Raw genomic sequence first — 7,894 nt, 5'->3', positions numbered from 1 at the left:
ACAGAAACTGACAATCCCCATAGCAATAAATAGAAAGACTCACTAGACAGGGGAAGGAGGGGTAAGAGAGAAGAAACATGGCTGAATTTCCCAAAAATCTTTGCCTATTTCCAGAAGACATAGATAGCCTTTGTTGTTCTTCTTATATCATTTGTTTTGCTCCACAGAGACCTTGTCTGCATATAATAAAATCTCAAAATTTCCCAGCTTCCTGAACTTTGAGTTAAAATGAAGTTATCTTATTTTCTAATTACTAACATATCCTATTGCACCAATAGAAATGATTACATCTTTAATAATTTTATATAGTCTTCAAATTTCCCTACATTTCTGTTATACAATTCTGAAATACATTTTTTTCTTTTATCAGATGGTCCTTTATTGAAACCTTTTCTCTTGTTGTTTCTTAGCTAGCTGGGCATTCCACAGCACCACTGTTGGTGTCATCAATGTTGTCATGAGGGTGGCGCCCATCCACATTGCAGCCCATAGCTTGTGCAGTACCCAGGAGCTAGCTCTTTAATATTTCCAGAAAGCTTTGGCTAAAGATCTGTGTCACATATGCCAGGCAACGTTGACGATCTCGTTGAAAGTGATATTTCCGCTGTATTTAATGATCTTCTGCTTCTTCCTGTCTCTTGGTGGCTCCTTGAGGGCTTTGATGATCAGGGCAGAGGCAGAGGGCACCACCTCAATCTGGGCCTGTCTGTTCTGGACGGTCAGTTCCATTGTAATTCTCAGGCCTTTCCAGTCACCGGATGCCTCGGCAATATCATCTCCAACTTCTTTCGGAGACAGACCCAGGGGACCAATCTTGGGGGTCAAGGCGGATGAGAATTACAGACTAATTTCCCCTCATGAACAAAGATGCAAAAATATTTAATAAAATACAAAATTGATCCAAGAACACATCGAAATTTCATGCATTACAATCAAGTAGATTTCATCCCAGAAATGTAGGGATCATTTAACCTACAAAAATCTGTCCGTGTAACCCACCAAAATAAACAAACTGAAAGAAAAACAAAACATAATCATCTTATTAGAGTCTGAAAAAGTCTGTCACAAAATCCAATGCCCTTTCATGATAAAAGTCTTGGAGAGATAAGGGATACAAGGAACTTATGTGAACATAATAAAGGCAACTTTCAGCAAGTCTACAGCGAACATCAAATTAAATGGAGAGAAACTCGAAGTAATTCTGCTAACATAGGGAAAAAAAAAGCAAGGCTGTCCATTCTTTCCATATCTATTCAATATAGTACTTAAGTACTACAGGAAGTCAAGGCGAAAAATTGTAAAGGAAGCAGTCAAAGTATTGCTATTTGTAGATGACATATTTGTAAATATAAGTGACTCCAAATATTCTACCAGGGAACTTCTACAGCTGACAAACACCTTCACAAACTTGCTAGATACATGCTTAACTCAGAAAGAAAATTAGTTGCCCTACTGTATATAAATGACAAATAGGCTGAGAAAGAGATCAGGGAACAACAACCTTCACAATAGAAACTAATAATATAAAATCCATATTATCTTAAAGATGGTAAAATTGGGAGAGGAAAAAACCAAAAGTAATAAGTAAGTACCCCATAGAACTTAATGGTCTTTTTAGTTTCAGATCCCCAACTGAATGTTTCCCTTCGTGTCTTCTGCTCATAGGCAGTTTGTATCTTTGAAATTCATTTATTTATGTGATATCAGAATTGTGTTGTGTCAGATTTGATGGTATGATTTCACTGTATTTTTTATTATTTATTTTTTTATTGAAAAGAAAATTTCTGCCTCCTCCCAGCCTCACATTTCCCTCTCCCTCCTCCCACTCCTCTTCCCTTCCCCCCCTCTCCTCTCCCCCTCCCTCTCCAGTCCCTTGGACTTTCCACAGGGCAGGGAACCCTGACTGTTCTTCACTGTATTTTTATGTCAAAATTTGATTATCTTGTATTCTCATTCTCAATGAATCAGGTAAAATAGGTGGCCTTATATATTTTTATTCTAAACCTGTATAAAAGGACACGCAGCAACCAAAAATATAATTTACTCAATCATATCATTTAGAAAGCAAAATAAGATTATTATATATTTAAAATATTTGGACATGTAGTTGGATTTTTATGTGGGCTGCCAGTTCACAAATAATGACACAGAGACTTGTTATTAATCATGAAAGCTTGACTTTAGGCTTTCCCCACTAGCTTTTATTGCTTAAATTAACTCATTTATTTTCATCTATGTGTTATCATGTGGCTCTGTACTGCCCACACGGGTTCCTCCATTTCTGGCTGGTGACTATGCCTTCTTCCCAGAGTTCTTTCTCTGCCCTGACGTCCTACCTATAACTCCCACCTAGCTATTGCCTTATCAGCTTTTTATTACACCAATCACAACAATTCATTCTCACAAAATATACAAACATCCCACAACATGAACATTATGTTATTATAAAGTCTGGGCTTCTCTTAAGCCTTGATATAAGTGCCGACATTGTAAACATGACCAATCCATGCTGCCTGAACAGCATTTAGCCAAGTTATAGCTGAATATGGTCCAACACAAAGTTGTGAACAGACTTAAAAGTTTGTCTGATTTTTTTATAATTATATTACTTGGTTCTGGGGCACAAACACTTCAGAGCACATGCCAAAATGATGAAAAGTTTGGATAAAACTCTTCCAGGTAAAGCAAATATAAGCCCAGGCATTAAGTTGAAATCCTGAAACTTTCTGAGAATAAAAGGCAATTTAGAGTCTAGTAGTGGGCAAACTAGGGTACTTATGAGTACTTAAAGCCAAATACTAAGTGCCATCTTAGTACTTATCATATATCTCCTGTTTATTCAACAACTATATTAATACTTACACAATTTTTATTTGATTCCAAATTTGAAAGAGCTTTTTTAGATAAGAACAAGATTTTGATTAATTTTTCTAAGGAAGATTGAAATGTGTTGAAAGTCTTGATCTCAGGTCTCTAATACCCTAAGTGCTTTGTTAGTCTAGCCATCAAGTAGACAAGGAGTGTGGGTCAGGTAAAGTTCCTCTCCAAAGAAAGTCCATCTGAATCTGGAGGGTCACCCTTGTAACCTCACTGCCTGCTCAATTCATCTCTATTTTTCTGGAGCTACCAACAAGGATGCCAAATGTGATCCCTATACATGTCCCCTAGAAACTGAATGGTTGCCATCAACTCATTTCACACAGATCAGCAAACAGCAATCAAAGGGTAATGGCTTTCTGTCCCCATTGACCCTCTCTAGGTACAAAGGCCACCCTGGAGGTGAGAGGCTTTCCATCCAATTACCTACCCCAACAGCTATCTGGTCCCCTTCAAAAAAGTAATTTGCTCAGTGAAAAATTGAACATACTACATGATTTGCTGTTTTCTTGGTGTTGCTTTAAAAATTGCCTAAAAGTTTCGAAAGTGGAGGATAGGACTGGCTCTTAAGTCAGTGTTCAGGACATGTGGCAGAATACCAATGGGGCAAGTAACAAAGAGAAAAATTATGTTGTGGCTAAAAGTAAAAAAGTTCAAAACTTGACAAATTCTGTGCAATCCCCTTCTGTAACTTTTGATTGATGCAAAATGGAGTATAGCAACCCAAGTGTTTCAGATACTCTTTTCTCTAAATATTACCTAACTGATATTAGTGACTGAATGAGCTATTGCTTTATAATAATTCCCTTTTCAAGCTTAATCTTTTAAAAATCTAGAAATGTATTGTGGGTAATCAACATATCATGTTGGTTAGTAATATAGTCAGTTTGTACAAATGTTTAATTTAAGAAATAGTTTGCTCTCAGGAGCTGTGTAACCAAGTCTTCTGGACTTTGTCTTACATTTTTTCATTCAAATCAATATAAAAATCATCAGCTGAATAAAATAATCATGGGTAGATACATGCTCAAATTAATAACATTGAATCCAGCCGTAATTTCAATTAATTTCAGTGATTTTCTGCTGTTTTTCAAAAAAGGTTTAAATATCTTGAAGATTACCCTATCAACTGACTACCCAAATTCTAACCAAAATTAAAAGATTTTAAAAAATTATAAAAAGAAAAACAACAGTCTCCGTGATTCTCAGTCTGTGTACAAATCACTGGAAGCAATGATGAAGAGCCTCTGGGGGGAGACACAGACCCAAAAGTGGCTGCAGCATTTCTTTTACCTATTTTGAGCAAGAAGACAGAAACAGCACACATGTACAAATACTGACAAAATAGCATACATGCACAAATGCAGAAATAAATACTAACATAAAGATGGGATTTAAAAAGGCATCAAGATGTTCAAAATGTTCAATCATTCTACTTATAGATCACATCTAATCCACACGAAGTTATATTTACAAAGAAAGCAGATGATTTTCAACTTAAACATTTACTAGTGTTTGCATAATGCTTTGTAGATTAAAATAATTCTAAGAATTCTCTGAAATCATACAAGACCTATTTATTTTATGTTAGTGCAATATAGCCAACATAATTTTCATAGTTTTGTCTTTTCCCTAAATTGTGTGTGTTTACTTATTTTATATTTCTCAAAGTTCACAAGGTATTTCCAGGAAAATATCTTTTCTAAGAAAATATAAAAGCAAAATAAGTGCTGTTAAGATATTTTTATAATATTGATAAGAGTATCTTCAAGTCCATTAAACTGTTAGAAATAACCTCAAAAGCTAGGCCTAATGGCATCTATGTGCAATCCCAGGAGACTAGGGCAAAGGGATTGTTAGTTTAAGCCCAGTCTGAGCCATATAATTAGATCCCAACTTTAAAAAACACAAAACAAACAAACAAACAAAAACCAAACATCCTGAGTCATGTTATTTTAACCATAGATATAACCTAAATTTTAAAATAACTTTACCTCAAAACTGTATTTCCTAGTCCTTTAATAATTATTTCATTTTGGTTTATTTTTCATCATATAAAAAAGTTTGGATAGTTCATGTACTCCAATTGCTTGCTATACAATAGTGTAAAGCTTTTGTAATAATAATATATTAATCAATATTAAAAAACATCATGAGTCAAGCAATTAACTAACCTCATGCAAGTTCCACACACTTCAACATCAGCGTCCTTTCAAAGACCCAGTTAAAAATCTAAATTGGAACTCATTCTCATTCAAGAACCAAACTCTACTCCTCCAATCTGTCTTTCACATTCTTTCATTTTTCTACTTTTTTAAGTAAGAAGTTTATTTTAAAAAGTAATTTGTTTTCACTGTTTATCTATTATACCACTGTTTCTATTACTAGGTCACCTGTTAATTTAAAGTAAAATTATTATTTACAAAATATGCAAATCTATCCAGGTATTTAAGGCTAGAAATCACTTCATGTCTTGAAGATATATAAAGTATGGATAATTTATTATGTATCGTTTTGTTAATTTTCAGAATATCTTCTAGAAATAAGAATTAAGATCCATTTTATTTTTAATGAAACAGAGAACCAAAAAAGTGACCTTATAGTAAGAACTCTATTGCATAGGATAACATACACATGAGACTTAGGACTTGGACAAATTCAGCTTGAACTGATCTGATGTGGAAGTCTCTTTCCTGAGTTCCCATAATATCCAAAGGTGATGTGTAAGCTGCCAATAAGAAAAAGAATCAGCAATCTCCCATCAGCAATAAGGCATATGCCCATCATCATAGTACATTCCCAAGAGTGCAATTCTGGAATCTATATCTTGGCAAAAATCAAAAGACTTCCAATTGAATTCAAGTCCCATTAAATAAGAAACAATCGTTGCCTGGTACTGTAAACCTAACTAACTATCAATGGCTGCTGAATCCATTGACCCTAAGGGAGAGCCTATTATTGCCATTTTCCTATGCCAGTACAATTTCTAACTTCATTCAAAGTATTTTCTTTTCACCCACAGATAAGTGTATCTTTCAATCCTCATTAAAGTAGTTTCTTTCTTCAAGAGACAAAGACCATCACAGAAAGCCACAGCTGGTCAAAACAACTCTCTGAGGCTGTAACCCTGTAGTGAGGAAGGCTGCTTGTTTTGTTCCCCTGCTGCTCAGCCCCAAAATAATCACACAGAAACTATATTATTTAAATCACTGCTTGGCCCATTCGCTCTAGCTTCTTTTTTTTTTTTTTTTTGAAAAAAAATCTCCGCCTCCTCCCAGCCTCCCATTACACTCCCCCTCCTCCCACCCCTCTCCCCCTCCCCCCCACTCTTCTCCCCCTCCCTCTCCAGTCCAAAGAGCTTTTACCCTGCATTTGTTTAATTCTGTAAAGCTGTGTTACTGTACCTGTCTAAAACACCTGATGGTCCTAATAAGGAGCTGAATGACCACTATCAAGGCAGGAGCAAGTAAAGGTGGGGCTCGTAGACAGAAAGTATAAATAGAAGGGCAAATCTGTGAGGAGGAGAATGAGAAGAAAGAGAACACGGAGAGGAGGACACCAGGAGCCAGTCACCCAGTCACACAGCTAGCCATAGAGTAAGAAGGAAAGTAAGAGATACAGAATGAAGAAAGATAAAAGCCCAGAGGCAAAACATAGTCAGGATAATTTAAGAAAAACTGGCAAGAAACAAGCTAAACTAAGGTGAGGCATTCATAAGAATAAGCCTCTGTGTGTGATTTATTTGAGAGCTGGGCCCCCTCAAAAGGCAAAAGAGTAAAGTATCACACAACGCAACCTCCTTGAGACGTACTAATTAAATTACTGCTTGGCCCGTTACCTCTAGCTTCTTTTTTTTTATTTAAAATTATTTTTTAATTATTTTTTAATTTTTTTTAATTGAGAAAAGGAAAAAAAAGTATCCGCATCCTCCCCCTGCCCCAAACTCCTCTCCCCCTCCCTCTCCAGTCCATAGGGCAGTCAGGGTTCCCTGCCCTGTGGAAAGTCCAAGGTCTTCCCCCCTCCGTCTATGTCTAGGAAGGTGAACAACCAAACTGGCTAGACTCCCAAAAAGCCAGAACATGAAGTAGGATCGAAACCCAGTGCCATTGTCCTTGGCTTCTCAGCAGCCCTCATTGTCTGCCATCTTCAGAGAGTCTGGTTTTATCCCATGCTTTTTCAGTCCCAGTCCAGCTGGCCTTGGTGAGCTCCCAATAGATCAGCCCCACTGTCTCAGTGGGTGGGTGCACCCCTCGCGGTCCTGACTTCCTTGCTCATCTCCCTCCTTCTGCTCCTCATTGGGACCTTGGGAGCTCAGTCCAGTGCTCCAAAGTGGGTCTCTGTCTCTATCTTGATCCATTGCCAGATGAAGGTTCTGTGGTGATATGTAAGATATTCATCAGTATGGCTATAGGATAGGGTCATTTCAGGTTCGCTAGTTCGCTATCCTCAGCTGCCAAGGAACTAACTGGGGACATCGCCCTGGGCACCTGGGAGCCACTCTAGGTTCAAGTCTCTTGCCAACCCTGAAGTGGCTCCCTTAATTAAGATATGTGCTTACCCTGCTGCCATATCCAACCGTCCTTTATCCCAATCATCCTGTTTCCCCAAGTTCCCCCCATCCTCCCCTTCTCACTTTTCTCTCCCCATCTCCCCTTACTCCCATCCCACCCCACCCCCAAGATCCCAATTTTTTCCTGGCAATCTTGTCTACTTCCAATAGCCAGGAGGATAACTATATGTTTTTCTACGGGTACACATTCTTATTTAGCTTCTTTAGGATCACAAATTATAGACTCAGTGACCTTTATTTATGGCTAGAAACCAATTATATATGAGTACATCCCATGTTCATCTTTTTGGGTCTGGGTTACCTCACTCAGGATAGTGTTTTCTATTTCCATCCACTTTCATGCACAATTCGAGAAGTCATTGTTTTTTACCGCAGAGTAGTACTCTAATGTGTATATATTCCACACTTTCTTCATCGATTCTTCCATTGAAAAACATCTAGGTTGTT

General features: G+C 37.3%; 1 pseudogene; it reads right to left on the bottom strand.

Moving 5' to 3' along the window:
- Positions 1-406: 406 nt before the first annotated feature.
- LOC142838239 (large ribosomal subunit protein uL11-like) lies at positions 407-867 on the bottom strand (annotated as a pseudogene).
- Positions 868-7,894: the final 7,027 nt, after the last annotated feature.

This window comes from Microtus pennsylvanicus, chromosome 1 (assembly GCF_037038515.1).
Source record: "Microtus pennsylvanicus isolate mMicPen1 chromosome 1, mMicPen1.hap1, whole genome shotgun sequence".
Lineage (NCBI taxonomy): Eukaryota > Metazoa > Chordata > Mammalia > Rodentia > Cricetidae > Microtus > Microtus pennsylvanicus.
This window is presented reverse-complemented; position numbering and strand designations above follow the sequence as displayed.